Below are 18,142 nucleotides of genomic sequence, written 5' to 3'. Positions count from 1 at the left end.
GACATTTCTTTTAAATGAAGAAAATAAAAACAAATAATCAAAATAAATGGTGTGATGTGGTTTTAGCCAGAACAATGTAAGCTAAAAATTAATACGGACATTCATCCAAGATAAAAACAATTACAAAGCGGGGCAACTTTACAAGGAATAAAACTAAACAACATAATCCATTCGTATGCAAATAGGAAACTAGCAGAAAGCTCCGTGGCACTTCTTGATAAGATTCAGTGGAAAGCCATTTGAAGCCCGGGAAGGAACGCAAGGTGTTGCTCGTCTGTTATGTATATACGATAATATAATAAAGATAAAACAGCTGTTAAAAAGGGAACTTTAATCGGCTTAGAGAGTTTTGGCAGGTACTCTGAAAGCTTTGCTCAAACTCCACTTTGTAGGTTACTATGAGAAAATGTTTCCTTTTGGATCATACGAAATTCCTCCTTCTCCCTATTTTTCCCCATCTATCTCACCAGACATATCTTCACAGCACAGAGGATGGGTGATTAACCCTTTCCACCAAGACTATGCGTCAGTAGGTTGCTTGTGGCCTGGTCATGGTTCTCCCTCCTCCTGGCGGAGCTGAGATTGGGAATTCAGAACAGTGGGAAAAATAGAATGCACGTGCCCTGTTGTATGGGTATGGGAACGGTTGTGGACGGGTTATATTACTGGACTAGTGATCCAGAGAATGAGTTCAAATCCCACCATGGCAGGTCGAGAGTTTGAAAAATCTGGAAATAAAAAGCTGGTATCAGTAAAAGTGACCATGAAGCTGTCGGATTGTCGTAAAAACCCAACTGGTCCACTAATGTCCTTTAGGGAAGGAAAGCTGCTGTCTTTGCCCAGTCTGGCCTATATGTGACTCCAGTCCCACACCAAAGCGGTCGACTCTTACCTGCCCTCTGAAGTGGCCTAGCAAGCCACCCAGTTGTATCAAACTGCTAAACTCCAAGAGGAAAGCCCAGCACCACCACCTCAGGGCAACTAGGAATGGGTAATAAATGCCGGCCTTGCCAGTGATGCCCACAGCCCAAGAATGAATTTTTAAAAACTGTACACTATCAGTCCTACAGTGTACTGTACTTGTTTCCTCTTTTTATTAGTTTGTATTCACAGACTAAAAGTACTTGACAATTTATACCCCCCCCCCCACCCCCTCTCTCTGGGATTCTGCACTGAACGTTGAATATTCCCACTTGGGGAATCACACTACAGTGTCCAGATTCAACACTGGACACTGGATATTCCCTGCCGTCTGCATGTTACTGCTGCAAACTTAACCTGTCTTGGTAATTTTGGTCCTGTTTAGACTTTACTCCAATAACAACAGAAAATGCTGGAAATACTCAGCAGGCCAGGCAGCATCCGTGGAGAGAGAAACAGAGTTAACGTTTCGGGTCTGGGACCCTTCATCAGAACTAGAAAAAGCTGGAGATGTAACAGATATTAAGCAGGTGCAGAGACGGGGTGGGGGGGGGGGGGGTGGGTGTTTAGGAGGGGAGGAAGGAATTGAAAGGACATACTGTGAAAATGTTGCAAATGGGAATGGCAAAATCATACTGCATGAAAAATGGGGGCAGGGATTATTATCTGAAATTGTTGAACTCGATATTGAGTCCGGAAGGTTGTAAAGTGCCTAATCGAAAGATGAGGTGCTGTTCCTCGAGCTTCACTGGAACAATGCAAGTGGCCGAGGACAGAGAGATCAGAGTGGGAGTGAAGCGGAGAATTAAAGTGACAGGCGACCGGAAGCTCAGGGTCACCCTTATGGACTGAATGGAGGTGTTCCACAAAGCGGTCGCCCAATCTGCATTTGGTCTCCCCAATGTAGAGGAGACCGCATCGTGAGCAGCGAATACAGTATATTGGGGCAGAAATTCGGGTCGGGGGCTTGCCGCGCGTGCAAGCCCCCAATCTGCACTTACCCGACGCGCCTGCCGTTCACCTCCAGGGACGCCTGGAATTCCTGTTTGAAAGAGAAGAATCCCGGGTAGCGTCTGACATCATGCCGCCCAGGAGTGCAGCCAGCGCGAAGCCTGTAGCGCGCAGTGCAACTGAGACACGCCCCTTGAGGTCTCAGTTTAATAGGACACGCCCCCAATGTTTCTCAAGCTGAAAAGCATTTTTACATGCAGAGCAGCATTTCAAATAGGTTTTTGGTATTTTTATGAAGCTTTTGGTAACTTTTATAAACTTTTAAAAACGTTTACATTATTTTGAAGAATCTGAAGTAGTTTTAAACAGAATTAAAGCAATTTAAAGACTTTTAAAAGCCCTGAGAGAATTTTTTTCATTCCATTTATTTATTTAGCAACGTCGTTATCATACATGTCTTCACACTGTTCCCTTTGGGGAACTGTATGAAGTGGTGGCAGGATTTATGGCTGTGATTAATGCTCATTCTGTGACCGTAACCACCTTTTGAACCAGCCATTAGGGTGGTTAGTCCTATGGCGGGAGGGTTTTACGGGCTCCCACAAGCTATACGAGGAGGGGGGACCACCCACACCCACGGCCGCAAGTATCCCGCTGGATGTCAACCCAGAATTTAGAGCCGGAGCTCCGACTCCACTTGCCGGGACTGTCTGGAGCGGGGTTCGAAACCCTACCCCGTCTGGCCCAGCGGTGGGGATCCTACCGCTACGCCAAAGACCCACTCCGATTAGCAACGTGAAATGGCTGGAATGAGCACAATTCACGGCATTAAAAGAACTCGCAATTGAACTGATGATGACCTCCGCAATCTCCTCAACGAGGTGGAGGCACAGCGCCTGCTCATCATTGGTAATGAGAAATCAAAGGCGCCGCAAAAAGGACAGATGATAGCTTAGTCTTTCAAGTGGCAGCATAGGGCTCCAGTCACGGGGAGGGAAAAGGCGCAGGAAACGTATGGGTGTCACCTTTTGCGCGGAGTGGGCCTTTTGCATAGCGGTAAGCATCCCCGCCACTGGGTCAGAAGGAGTAGGATTTCGAACCCCGCTCCAGACAGTCCCGGCAAGTGGAGTCGGAGCTCCAACTATAAATTCTGGGTGGACATCCAGCGGGATACTTGCATCCGTGGGTGTGGGTGGCCCCCCCCCCCCCTCAGATGGGTTGTGGGAGCCCGTAAAACCCTCACGTCATAGGACTAACCACCCTAATGGCTGGTATGAAGATGGTTATGGTCACGGAAGGAGCGTTAACGTGGCCAGAAATCCTTCCACCACTTCATACAGTTCCCGAAAGGGAACAGTGTGAGGATACGTACGATGATGACCTCTTGCGCAATGCACCTCCTTGGATCCTCAGTCGCAGATGCGAGGGGGCAAATCGTGCAATTGTTAAATTTTTCATTTTATTGACATGTAAAATGTTGGCCCAGTAATTCCGTTCCAAACGTGTGAGTACGGTTGGGGTACTCACGCATCTGGCCGGAGGAAATGCCGGTTTTCAGCATGCACAGCGCATGCGGGGAAAACCGGCTTTTCCTGTCCTCTGAACGAAGGGGTTCAGAGGCAGAACGCATGCGACTGCACAGGCAGCGCGTGCGCAGTAAAATTCGCCGGTTTCATTCATGCTTTCAGTGAGGTTAAGTCCTTACAACTTACACATGAAAAAAGCATGAGTACAGTTGCTCCAGAGGCTGCGGAGGAAGATATATTTTGTCGTGGAGCTTCTGAAAGGCAATATTTTTGTTTGGGAAAGGGAGGAAAGTTATTTTAAGAAATGCTGAGGTAAGTTTTAAAGTTTATTTTTGTTTTTTAAAATGGGTTTTCAGTACTGTAGGTAGAAGGAGCAATTGTGGCTATGTGAATTGAATTTGCTGTGTTTATTAAATGTGAAAATGACTCCAACATTTTTAAGAGAAACTTTCATCAGTAATATATTCTTTTAAGTAATTATGTATGTCTGTATATATTCCTTTGCGTATATGTATGTATATATTCCTTTACTTATGTGTATGAATGTATGTATTTAATTATGACTTGCAGAGAAAGTAACTTATTGGAAAATCATAATTAAATACATACATTCATACACATGTAAAGGAATATATACGGACATACATACATAATTACTTAAAAGAATATATTACTGATGAAAAGTTTCTTTCTTAAAAATGTTGGAAATGTTACATTACTCATTTTAGAACAGTCATTTTCACATTTAATAAACACAGCAAATTCAATTCACACAGCCACAATTGCTCCTTCTACCTACAGTACTGAAAACCCGTTTTTTAAAAAATAAAAAAAAATAAAAAATTAAACTTTAAAACTTACCTCATAATTTCTTAAAATAACTTTCCTCCCTTTCCCAAACAAAAATATTGCCTTTCAGAAGCTCCACGATAAAATATATCTTCCTCTGCAGCCTCTGGAGCAACTTTACACATGCTTTTTTCATGTGTAAGTTGCAAGGACTTAACCTCACTGAATCCATGAATGAAATCGATGAAGTTCACTGCGCACGTGCTGCCTGTGCAGTCGCACGCGCTGTGCCTCTGAACCCCTTCGTTCAGAGGACAGGAAATGCCGGTTTTCTCCGCATGCGCTGTGCATGCTGAAAACCGGCATTTCCTCCGGCCAGACGCGTGAGTACCCTGACCGTACTCACGCGTTTGGAACGGAATTACTGGGCCAATAAATTGCAAGAAGTACAAGTAAATCGCTGTTTCACCTGGAAGGGGTGCTTGGGGTCCTGAACAGTGGGAAGGGAGGAGGTAAAAGGGCATGTGTTGCATCTCCTGCGCTTGCACGGGAAGGTGCCAGGTGAAAGAGAAGGGCTGTTGGGGGTGATTGAGGAGTGGACCAGGATGTCGCGGAGGGAGCGGTCCCTTCAGAATTCTGAAAGGGGAGGTGAGGGGAAGATGTGTTTGGTGGTGGGATCACGTTGGAGGTGGCAGGAATGGCGGTGGATGATCCGTTGAATGTGGAGGCTGGTGGGGTGAAAGGTGAGGACAAGGGAAACCCTATCATGGTTCTGGGAGGGAGGGGAAGGGGTGAGAGCAGAAGTGCGGGAAATAGAACGGACACGGTTAAGGGCTGTGTCAACCACAGTAGAGGGGAATCCTCGGTTGAGGAAAAAGGAAGACATGTCGGAAGCACTGGTATGGAAGGTGGCATCGTCAGAACAGACGCGGCAGAGACGGAGAAACTGGGAGAATGGAATAGTCCTTACAGGAAGCGGGGAGGGAAGAAGTGTAGTCCAGGTAGCTGTGGGAGTCGGTGGGCTTGTAGTGGATGTTTGTCGAAAGCCGATCGCCAGAAATGGAGACGGAGAAGTCAAGGAAGGGAAGGGAAGAGTCGGAGATGGACCATGTGAGGGAAGGGTGGAAATTGGAAGTAGAGTGAATGAACTTATCTAGTTCAGGGCGAGAGCAGGAAACGGCACCAATACAGTCATCAATGTACCGGAAAAAGAGGTGAGGGAGGGGACCTGAGTAGGACTGGAAGAAAGAGTATTCCACATATCCCACGAAAAGGCAGGCATAGCTAGGGCCCATGCGGGTTCCCATAGCAACACCTTTAATTTGGAGGAAGTGAGTGGAGTCAAAGGAGAAGTTGTTCAATGTGAGAACAAGTTCAGCCAGGCGGAGGAGGGTGGTGGTGGATGAGGACTGGTTGGGCCTCTGTTCAAGGAAAAAACAGAGCACCCGAAGGCCATCCTGGTGAGGGATGGAGGTGTAGAGGGATTGGATGTCCAAAGTGAAAAGGAGACAGTTGGGGCCAGGAAACTGGAAACTGTTAAAATGATGGAGGGCGTCGGAAGAGTCGCAAATGTAGGTGAGAAGAAACTGGACAAGGGGAGAAAAAATAGAGTCGAGATAGGAAGAGATAAGTTCTGTGGGGCAAGAACAGGCTGAAACGATGGGTCTACCAGGGCAGTCCTGTTTGTGGATCTTGGGGAAGAGGTAGAAGCGGGCTGTGTGGGGTTGGGGGACTATGAGGTTGGCGGTGGGAGGGAAGATCTCCAGAGGAGATGAGGTCAGTGACAGTCTTGGAAACAATGGCTTGATGTTTGCTAGTGGGGTCATGGTCCAGGCGGAGGTAGGAGGAGGTATTGGAGAGTTGGCATTCAGCTTCCGCACAGTAGAGGTCGGTTCGCCAAACAACAACAGCACCACCCTTATCGGCAGGTTTAATGATAATGTTAGGGTTGGATCAGAGAGAACGGAGTGCTGCAAGTTCAGAGGGAGGTAGGTTGGAGTGAGAGAGGGGAGCAGAGAAATGGAGACAGCTGATGTCACGTCGGCAGTTAGCAATGAAAAGATCTAGAGAGGGTAAGAGACCAGGGGGAGGGGTCCAAGTAGAATGAGAATTTAGAAAGCGGGAGAAAGGATCAGCCGTGCGGGGGGAAGACTCCTGGCCAGAGAAGTGGGCACGGAGATGAAGGTGACTGAAGAGCTCAGCATTGTGCCGAGCTCAAAATTCATTCAGATGGGGGCGTAAGGGGATGAAGCTCAGGCCTTTGCTGAGGACTGATCATTTGGGGTCAGAGAGGGGAAGGTCAGAGGGGATAGTGAAAACACGGCAGGGGGTGAGATTGGAAGAAGGGATGGGATCAGAGGAAAGTAACGGGGAAGAAGGTTCTGGAGGGGCGTTGGTGTCCAAGAGTTGATGAAGCTTGCGATCCTTGACATCAGAAAGGAAGCAAAAAAGTTTTTTGTTGAAGCGTCGGATGAGTCGAAGGATGAAATGGAACTGTGGACCCGGACAGCTTTGAGGTAGAGTGCATCGGTGCTGCTGAAGAGAGAGGTCGAGGTTGTTCATGTGGCGGCGCATGGCGTTGAGCATGGATCTCGTAGACTTTACTCACCTCTACTTAGTCTACATTATAAACAGAGATTGTTGCAGAGTACAAATAATAGCTTTTCACTGAACTCCTGAATAAATATAACATTCTAAACAGTCTCGCAGTACTACTTAGGGAGAAGGAGAGACCAAGAGAGAGTACTTTCTGCAAGAAGTACTCCCCTTAGTATTTGCTTCTTCTCCTTTAGCGCAATGAATATGGAATATTTCACACACATTCCTTGTGGGTTATCTAAACCCAAGAGTGTCTGAGACAGTGAGAAACCATCATTTCTCCTCTAATGGTTAGATTTTTTAACTGGCACCATGGACAGCTCCCACTTTCTATGTGAACAGCATGCAGTCTGTAGTATTCCAAACAGCTTCACCAAATGAGTCTGCTTTTCACTCAAGCCATTATCTCTTTATTTCTTTCTTTATTATCTCAGTAAAACAGCAGGACACTCACTTCAGCATTGAGGACATTTTGTATGAAAAGCTTCATATAAGCCCTGAAACTCTGAATAGCTTTATATATACATAAGAATAATTAGCAAAGATATCTGGAAAAAAAAATTAAATTAAAGAAAAGCAGAAACACAATTCATAGACATATTAAAATATTTGTGATTTTTTTTCTCAATACATATAATTATTTTTTAGTGGTAAGCCCTGTCAGTTTAGCCAGAGATCAAGGACTACTTTCATGTAACACTGCTATCTTAGTTTTCAATGTGATTTTGAAGTCTCCAACATTGTATAGTTTTCACTGCTGTTGTGGAGATAATAAGAAATTATCTGACTTAATTACACTGCAAAAGAAACCAGTGCATTAGCAGCCGCAGTACTTTGCTATTGTACATTACATAAACCAGTTGCCTATATAAGAGTCAATGCACTTCCAAAAAGTAATTTATTGTGTGAAGCACAATGAGATATTTCAACACAATAATGTAACCAATTTATTTATTACGAGTAAGACTGTCTATTAGTTTGGATTGTTGAAGCTGTTTCCGCTTTTCTGTAATTTTTATTAGTCATATTAAAACAATGGTATTTTGTTCAGAGCATAGTGCCAGTGTGTCTTGACTTTGCCTCCACACTCAGCACTCCATTACTGAAGTGTACTCATGCGATCAGCTCCGATGGATGGGTCACATTGTCCGCATGCCCGATGCGAGACTCCCAAAACAAGTGCTCTACTCGGAGCTCCGACACGGCAAGAGAACCCCAGGTGGGCAGAGGAAATGCTTCAAGGACACCCTCAAAGCCTCCTTGAAAAAGTGCAACATCCCCATCGACACCTGGGAATCCCTGGCCCAAGACCGCACAAAGTGGAGGAGAAGCATCCGGGAAGGTGCCGAGCACCTCGAGTCTCTTCGCCGGGAGCAAGCGGAAGCCAAGCGCAAACAGCGGAAGGAGCGCACGTCAACCCAAGCACCCTGATATACCTATCAATTCCTCCAATAAAAGGCGAAGAGTTACGAAGGTGACTAAAGGTTTTTATTGACTAAATAACAGAGCCCACTCTCGTGGGTGATCCGATCCAAGCAGGAGGAATACCAGTCAGTCGCTCACCTTTATACCTGGCCTGGTGGGTGGAGCCAAGGCGGAGTCGGCGGTGGTCATCCCAGGTATAGCAGTGTGGCAAGAGGCGACCTCGTACCGTGATACAATAGTGGTCAGTGATACAGTTATAACGAACAGTGGTGAACAGTGCTAACTACTAACAGTGATACGATAGTGAACGTGGTTTACCACATTCACCCCTTGTTTAGAATTAAGTCCGGCGGGGTGAAGTGTACTACCAATTCTGGTAGGTCAGTCTGTCCGGAGGCTTCGTAAGCCTCTCCGATCGCCGCAGCGGTGGTGTTGCCTTATCCGGTGCTGGTGCCTTATCCGGTGTTGATGCTGGTGTTTGCGTGGTCGGCGAGGGCTCGTGGGGTTCCGGCATGCCGTCTACCTGGGCTGGGGTTGGGGGGGGTGGTGGCGGTGTTTCCGGATCGGCTGAGGGTGCGAGGTCTCGTAGGGAGACAGTGTCCTCCCGCCCGTCTGGGTACGCCACGTAGGCGTACTGGGGGTTGGCGTGCAGGAGGTTCACCCTCTCGACCAGGGGGTCCGTTTTATGGGCCCTCACGTGTTTCCGCAGCCAGACCGGCCCCGGGGCGGTCAGCCAGGTTGGTAGAGTGGTTCCCGTAGTCGACTTCCTGGGGAAAACGAACATTCGTTCATGGGGGGTGGTGTTAGTGGCCGTGCAAAGTAATGACCGGATGGAGTGCAGCGCTGTCGGGAGGACTTCTTGCCAGCGGGAGGTTGGGAGGCCCTTAGACTTTAAGGCTAAGAGGACGGCCTTCCATACCGTCGCGTTCTCTCTTTCCACCTGACCGTTACCTCTGGGGTTGTAGCTGGTGGTCCTGCTTGCTGCAATACCTCTCTCTAGGAGGAATTGCCGGAGTTCCTCGCTCATGAAGGAGGAGCCCCGGTCGCTGTGTATATAGTTCGGGAACCCGAACAAGGCGAAGAGGGCATTCAGGCACTTGATGACCGTGCTACTGGTCATATCGGGGCAGGGGAAGGCAAAGGGGAAACGGGAGTACTCATCAACGATGTTGAGGAAGTACACATTACGGTCAGAGGACGGGAGGGGCCCCTTAAAGTCGATGCTCAGGCGCTCGAAGGGGCGGGTGGCCTTGATCAGGCTTGCTCGGTCCGGCCTATAGAAGTGCGGTTTGCACTCCGCACAGGTCTGGCAGTTCCTGGTCATGGTCCTGACCTCCTCGATGGAGTAGGTCAGGTTGCGGGCCTTAATGAAATGGTAGAGTCTGGTGACTCCGGGGTGGCAGAGCTGGTCGTGGAGGGTCTGAAGCCTATCGATATGCGCGCTGGCGCATGTCATTCGTGAAAGGGCATCAGGGGATTCGTTCAGCTTGCCTGGCCGGTACAAGATCTCATAATCGTAGGTGGAGAGCTCGATTCTCCATCTCAAAATCTTGTCATTCTTGATTTTGCCCTTCAGCTTGTTATTAAACATGAAAGCCACCGAACGCTGGTCGGTGAGGAGGGTAAATCGTTTGCCTGCCAGGTAGTGCCTCCAGCGCCGTACTGCCTCCACGATCGCCTGGGCCTCTTTCTCGACCGACGAATGTCGGATCTCGGGGCCCTGTAGGGTCCTTGAGAAGAAGGCCACTGGCCTCCCCTCCTGGTTTAGGGTGGCGGCTAAGGCGAAGTCGGATGCGTCGCTCTCCACCTGGAAGGGGATGGACTCGTCCACTGCGTGCATCGTGGCCTTGGCTATGTCTCCCTTAATGAGGGAGAAGGCCGCGCACGCCTCCTCCGTGAGGGGGAAGGAAGTGGCTTTCAGGAGGGGTCTGGCTTTGTCCGCGTAATTGGGTACCCATTGGGCATAGTAGGCGAAAAGCCCCAGGGTTCTCCTAAGTGCTTTAGGGCAGTGGGGGAGGGGTAGCTCCATGAGGGGGCGCATTCTTTCTGGGTCGGGGCCGATGATTCCGTTCTCCACTACGCAGCCGAGGATGGCAAGGCGGGTGGTGTTAAACACGCATTTCTCCTTATTGTAGGTGAGGTTCAGCCGTTGGGCCGTACGGAGGAATTTCTCCAGATTCGCGTCATGTTCCTGCCGGTCGCGGCCGCAGATAGTGACGTTATCTAGATAGGGGAATGTAGCCTGCAGTTCGTTCTGGTCAACCATCTGGTCCATCTCCCTTTGGAAGACCGAGACCCCATTAGTGACACCGAAGGGGACCCTAAGGAAGTGGTATAGGCGCCCATTCGCCTCGAAGGCGGTATACTGGCGGTCCTCAGGGTGGATAGGGAGTTGGTGGTAGGCCGACTTCAGGTCGATGGTCGAGAATACTTTATACTGTGCAATCTGATTGACCATGTCAGATATGCGGGGGAGGGGGTATGCGTCCAGCTGGGTATATCTGTTTATGGTCTGGCTGTAGTCGATGACCAGGCGGTTTTTATCGCCGGTCTTTACGACTACGACCTGGGCACGCCAGGGGCTGCTGCTCCCCTCGATAATGCCCTCTTTCAGGAGGCGCCGCACCTCAGAGCTAATGAAGGCTCTGTCCCCGGCGCTATACCGCCTGCTCTTGGTAGCGACGGGTTTGCAGTCAGGGGTAAGGTTAGCAAACAGAGAGGGTGGCGGGACCTTGAGGGTGGAGAGGCTGCAGGTGTTACGCGGTGGGCGGTTTAACGTTTGCTGGTTGTTGACTGTGAGTGGGGGGAGGGGTCCACCGTATGCTAGGGTTACGCTTTGGAGGTGGGATTGGAAGTCCAGCCCTAGTAGGACGGCAGCGCAGAGATGGGGGAGGACGAGGAGTTTAAAGTTTTTATACTCCATGCCCTTAACCGACAGGGTCACGACACAGTAGCCGCTGATGTCCGTGGCGTGGGACCTCGATGCCATCGAGATTCGGCTGCGCGTTGGTAGGACAGAGAGGGAGTAGTGGCTCACCGTGTCTGGGTGGATGAAGCTCTCCGTGCTTCCGCTGTCGAACAGGCAGGTCGTGGCGTGGCCGTTCACTTTGATGTCCATCATTGACTTGGACAGATGGTGCGGGCGGGCTTGGTCCAGGGTGACGGAAGCTAGTGTGTAGCTGAGCGAGTCGTTGTCATCTGCGGGCGAGGCGGTCGGGCGTGGTGAGTAAAATGGCGTCTCCCACGAGGTAGGGCAAAATGACGGAGAAGATGGCTGCCCCCGTAGCTCACATGAGGCACTATTGGGGTCGGTTGCCTTAATCAAAGATGGCCGCCCCCATGACTCATGTGTGGGGATGCTGGCCTCAGTTGCCCTAAACAAAGATGGCCGCCCCCATGACTCATGTGTGGGGATGCTGGCCTCAGTTGCCCTAAACGAAGATGGCCGCCCCCATAGTTCGCATGCGGCACTGCTGGCCTCTGAGGATCCGCTCCTGCAGGCCTTGGAGAAGTGGCCTTTCTTCAGGCAGGTTCTGCATGTGGAGTTCTTGGCTGGGCAGCGCGACCTCGGGTGCTTCTCCTGGCCACAAAAAAAACAGCCGGCGGCCCGATCGCGGATGCCCGATGTCGGGGCCGGTGCCGGGGGTGGCGGGGCCGGTCGGGTCCGGGACGCCGACGCAGAGGTAGGTCCCGGGGGCGGCGCTGGGAAGGGTGCTGTGGTAGGGGTCGGGCCCGAGTCCCAGGGTCGCGAGCAGTACCTGGTGAATGCTTCCTGATCTTGGTGGGCCACTTCCAGGGAGATAGCGAGGGCTTCAGCTTTTTCCATGCTGAGGTCTTTAGCTTCCAGCAGTCTTTGCCGTGAGTACTCGGACCGTAGGCCTTTCAGGAATGCGTCGCGGATATTATCTTCAGTATTTTCGGCTGCCGACACCGATTTAAAGTCACAGTTCCTGGCGAGTGCATATAGCGCCTGTGAGAATTCGGCTACTGATTCTCCTGGCTGTTGCGGCCGTGATCTTAGGAGGTGCCTAGCGTACATGTAGTTTACCGGGGTCCGGTACTTCTGTTTCAGCAGGTTGATGGCGGTCTCGTAGGTAGTCATGTCCTCGATGAGAGTGTATACTCTCGGGCTCAGTTGCGCCTGCAGGACACTTAGTTTGGATGCCTGAGGGACGCTGGATTCTCTCAGGTATGATTCGAAGCAGACCAGCCAGTGTTTAAAGTCTGCGGCTGAGTTTGCTGCTCGTGGGTTCAGGTCCAGGTACGGCGGTCTGAGGGCTCGCAGCCAAGCTGGCTGGTGTGGCTGTGCTCCTGGGAGCTGCGCTGGTGGCTCCTCCGCCGGTTGTGACTCGTTGTCGGACATCATTAAATTTAGTCAATAAAATTGATATACCTATCAATTCCTCCAATAAAAGGCGAAGAGTTACGAAGGTGACTAAAGGTTTTTATTGACTAAATAACAGAGCCCACTCTCGTGGGTGATCCGATCCAAGCAGGAGGAATACCAGTCAGTCGCTCACCTTTATACCTGGCCTGGTGGGTGGAGCCAAGGCGGAGTCGGCGGTGGTCATCCCAGGTATAGCAGTGTGGCAAGAGGCGACCTCGTACCGTGATACAATAGTGGTCAGTGATACAGTTATAACGAACAGTGGTGAACAGTGCTAACTACTAACAGTGATACGATAGTGAACGTGGTTTACCACACACCCCACCCACCTGCCCCTTCAACCACCATCTGCCCCACCTATGACAGAGACTGTAGGTTCCGCATTGGACTCATCAGTCACCTGAGAACTCATTTTTAATGTGGAAGCAAGTCATCCTCGGTTCCGAGGGACTGCCTAAGAAGAAGTACTCACGTGGCCTCTTCCACCGAGTCTTTTGAGGACTCTGGTAAATTCATAAATATAAATAAACATTCACAATCAGAAATAACAATGCTTTCTTGTGTTTGTTACTTTTGTGTGTAAGACTCAACATTAGAATTTTACAATTCCAGTCAGTGCCCTGTGGTATTGCACATGGTGGGTGGGGTCAGTTTTAACATTTGGGCAGCTGACCAGCGGAGTGCGCTGACCACCCACTCGGTCTGGCAGAGCAGTGGCTGGAACCATCTTCAGGCCCCGGCTTCATCTGAAATAGAACCCGTGAACGTCCCAACCCAAACAGGCAATCCAATGCAGCTGACTGGATTCAGGCCAGCGTAACATCAGTGGCCCAGAGGCCACTCAGCTGGCTGTAGCGTACGCCTGGAGGGGGAGGGGGTGGCGGGGGGGACATGGTCATGATCGGGGCAGGGTTGGGGGCAGCAGCAGCCCTCACCTTTGTTGCCCATTGGGTGGTCCATAGCCCAGGATGACCACGGAGGAGAAAAATCAGATAAAAAAACAATACCCCTTTGTAAAAAAGAAAGGTGCCAGCTGAAGGTTTGCTGATCTGCTGCACTGGGACTAACATAATGAGAATACTATACTAATTGCAGTTTAGAAGAATAAGAGGTGATCTTATTGAAACCATATAAGATTCTGAGGGGGATTGACAGGGTGGGTGCTGAGAGGATGTTTCCCCTAGTGGGGGAATCTAGAGCTAGGGGGCATAGTTTCAGAATAAGGGGTCGCCCATTTAAGACAGAGATGAGGAGGAATTTCTTCTCTCAGAGGGTCGTGAATCTTTGGAATTCTCTACCCCAGAGAGCTGTGGAGGCGGAGTCACTGAATATATTCAAGGCGGAGATTGACAGACATTTGAACTACAAGGGAGTCATGGGGTTTGGGGAGAGAGCGGGAAAGTGGTGTTGAGGACAAGATTGGATCAGCCCTTATCTTATTGAATGGCGGAGCAGGCTCGAGGGGCCGATTGGCTACTCCTGCTCCTGTTTCTTATGTTCTTATGTTAAATAACACTGCAGCGTTATAATTGCTAGTTTTATTGTTGGAATATTAAGAGCCTCTACATTCCTGTTCCTTTTCACCTTACTTTAGGTTTATATTTGCTAAGGATTATGTTCTGGTTGACCTGTCACACAGTGTCAGGAATAGCAACAAGGAATTAATCTGCTTTGAGTCCTCTCAGCATGTAAAAAACATTTCAAAAGGGATTTTTGAAGATGTTTTGAAGCTATTTTAAATTGTCAATTGGCTTTATTCAATGCTTTATCCAACTAACCCTGATCTGCTGTCTTTTCATGAGCACACATTGATGTTATTCCAGTAGATTGTTCATGACAGACCCCACTTGATTGGAGACAGGTACAAGGAAGCAGATAATATTGTATAATGTGTCAGATAAATAGGGTAACAGTAATCAGAATACAGATGTACAAGTTTCCTACTTGAGCCCATAATCTAGGCTGACGCTTCAGTGCAGTACTGAGGGAGTGCTTTCAAAGGTGCCATCTTTTAGTTGAAACTTTAAACTGAGTCTGCCCTCTCAGGTGGCCCATGGCAATATTTCAAAGAAAAACAGGGGAGTTCTTCCTGGTGTTCTGGCCAACATTTATTCCTTAACTAACACCTAAAAACAGATTATCTGGTCATTTATTTCATTGCTGTTTGTGGGAGCTTGCTGTCCTAAATTGACTGCTGCATTTCCTACATTACAACTGTAACTACATTTCAAAAGTACCTCATTGGCTGTAAAGCCCTTTGGGACGTCCTGAGGTCATGAAAGGCGCAATATAAATGCAAGCTAGCATGCAGGTACAGCAAGCAATAAGGATGGCAAATGGCATGTTGGCCTTTATTTCAAGGGGGTTGGAGTATAAGAGTAAGGAAGTCTTACTACAATTGTACAGGGCCTTGGTGAGACCACACCTGGAGTACGGTGCACAGTTTTGGTCTCCTTATCTAAGGAAGGATATACTTGCCTTGGAGGCGGTGCAACAAAGGTTCACTAGATTGATTCCTGGGATGAGAGGGCTGTCCTATGATGAGAGATTGTGTAGAATGGGCCTATACTCTCTGGAGTTTAGAAGAATGAGAGGTGATCTCATTGAAACATACAAGATTCTGAAGGGAATTGAGAGGTTGTTTCCCCTGGCTGGAGTGTCTAGAACTAGGTGGCACAGTCTCAGGATAAGGGGTAGGCCATTTAAGACTGAGATGAGGAGGAATTTCTTCACTCAGAGGGTGTGAATCTTTGGAATTTTCTGCCCCAGAGGACTGTGAATGCTGAGTCTTTGAGTATATTCAAGGCTGAGATAGATAGATTTTTGGACTCTAGGGTTATCAAGGGATATGGAGATCGGGCGGGAAAGTGGAGTTGAGGTCGATGATCAACCATGATCTTGTTGAATGGTGGAGCAGGCTCGAGGGGCCATATGGCCTACTCCTACTCCTATTTTTTATGTTCTAAGTTCTTTCTTTGCAGTACAATGGAGCAGCATAAGTGAGACCCACAGGGATGCTTAAGGCCACGGTCATGGCCTACAACACTCTAGAAGATAGAAGGCTGACAGATAGAAATCAGCCCTCTTATAAAGGGCTGCACTTTGGCCACAGGTGGTGGGAATGCACTGCAGTCCTCCGCCACCGCCAGCGGCGGGCACCTAAATGCGGCAGCACTGGCGCAGGCACCTGATTTATGTAAATGACCAGACCTCAGAAACTCCAGCCGGGTCAGGCTCTCGTCCCACCAATGCAGCGTGATTCCTGCTCCGCCGCAGTCACAGTGGAGGATCGATACTAGGAATATTTAGATCCAAGGTGTTTTTACATTGGAATGAAAGGGCCAATTTCCTCTAATGCACCTTTGTCCAGCCATTTACAATCCACATTAACAAGCCCTGAGAATATCTATACTTTATATGTATATTTTCATTTATAGAGTAAACAGTTGTGACTGAGCTACCACTACCACGTCAGAATATTCAATTACTTCTAGTAAGAAGTCAAAGGAACTTGGGGCTTTATGGGGATAGCCTCAGGATTGAAGGCTACCCTTGTTCTCGCAGTAAGATTGCAAGTATCCACAGGATGGCTTTTGATACAAGACAATAAAAGTTGAAAACCACCACTAATCTGAATAAGCAGCCAGCAGGCAATACTGAGCCCAGCAGTAAAGGCTCAGGTGCCTTCTTAACAGACAGCTTGAGTTTAATTTGAATTCTGACTAAAGCATTGCTGTGGGCCTCAAGCTATTGCCGTGCCCATTTTATGGGGCAGTGCTAACAGCTTCTTCATCAGCAGCCATTTCCTGAACACTTTTGCTTCGGAAGATGAAATTCTATCTGAGCTCTCAAAGGATTATTTCCCTGATCGTTTCCTCTGCAGTGGTGGAGCCAGTGGGGGGGGGTCCGGGGGGGGGGGGGGTCGGGGGGTTCATGGCCCCGCAACCATTTTGAGGTCAGGCTACGCGGCTTTGGAGGACTGCCTCCATTTCACTCCCAGGAAACTCTGTCAGCTGTTTTCGGCCTCAATGTTCGGTATACCCCAACAAGGAAGCAACTCCTTGAGGACAGGAAAGGAGGGAGAACATTGGTGAGGAAATAAAAAGGTGTAATCAGTGGCGTTACTGGCAGTTGTAGGGTAGAATGTTCACGCGGGTTGTCCTCGCTCCTTCTCAGTACACCTCAAAATGGACTTATTGCAAAAACATTCTTGTTATACAAACTAAATTTAAAAAAATATTTCAGATCACTTTCCACTAGCATCCCTTCTTTTCGCTAATTTTATCTTTGGGCATTTTCATATCATGCATGGGCACTGGTCTATCAACCATGTCAGAAAAGGAAATCATAAGAACATAAGAATTAGGAGCAGGAGTAGGCTTTATGGCCCCTCGAGCCTGCCCCGCCATTCAATGAGATCATGGCTGATCTTCGACCTCAACTCCACTTTCCCGCCCGATCCCCATATCCCCTGATTCCTCTATAGTCCAAAAAATCTAATGATCTCAGCCTTGAATACCTTTGGCGCAGAGAATTCCAAAGATTAACAACCCTCTGATTGAAGAAATTCCTCCTCATCTCAGTCTTAAAAGGCTTATACTGAGACTATGTCCCCTCGTTCTAGACTCTCCAGCCAGGGGAAATCTCTCAGCATTTATTCTGTCAATCCCCTTCAGTATCTTATATGTTTCAATGAGATCACTTCTCATTCTTCTAAACTCCAGAGAGTAGAGGTCCAATCAAGAGGGAAGTCATTCAGCCGCTGACTGATACCAAATTAACCTGTAATTTATGCAAATATTTTAGAAAAATGGGTTCAAACAAAACGAAAACTTTTTTTGAGGACACGATCCCATGTTTTTGAGGTATTTTATCTCCTGCTCTTTTCCTATGTCTCCCACACCACTCACTTTCCCCAAAACAGTGGACAGGCTTCGGTCAATGTCAGTCTAAAACAAGCCAATAGGAGGTCTAAGGGAGCCAGCAAGTCAGTCTCTAACGTTCCTGTGTACTAGTCTATCACTGTATGGGCACAGCCAAGATTGGATGCATGCCACATGGGGAGCCATGGGTCTCTCCTGCCACTTTCTCCCCCACCCCCAATACAACATGTTGGAGCTCCACTGTGCCAGCCACCATTCTTATTGTTTGTTCTGGGGGTGTGGGTGACACTGCCTATACTGCATTTATTGCCCATTCCTAGTTGCCCTGTAAAGCTGATGGTACACATTCTTCTTGAGCCGCTGCAGGCCTTGTAGTGATGATGCTCCCTCGATGGTATTACGTAAAGAATTCCAGGAAATTTACCCAGCAATGATGAACAGACGGCGATATATGTCCATCGGGATGGTGTGTGACTTGGAGAGGAACCTGGAGTTGATGATGTTATCGGTGTCCAGTTTTACGTTTGATGTATTGCATTTCTTTTTTAAATCTTGTGGGCAAACAGTTATGGGCTGGATGCAAGATCCACTGTGCTGCCTGGTCTTGCTAATAGGGTTTCTGATGGCCCTTAAACCGTAATAGGAATTCTGTTAGTTAGGAA

This window comes from Somniosus microcephalus, chromosome 25 (assembly GCF_052327205.1).
Source record: "Somniosus microcephalus isolate GS21.2 chromosome 25, FLI_Smic_1.0, whole genome shotgun sequence".
Lineage (NCBI taxonomy): Eukaryota > Metazoa > Chordata > Chondrichthyes > Squaliformes > Somniosidae > Somniosus > Somniosus microcephalus.
The sequence above is the reverse complement of the archived record's forward strand: the minus strand, read 5'-3'. Positions refer to the sequence as shown.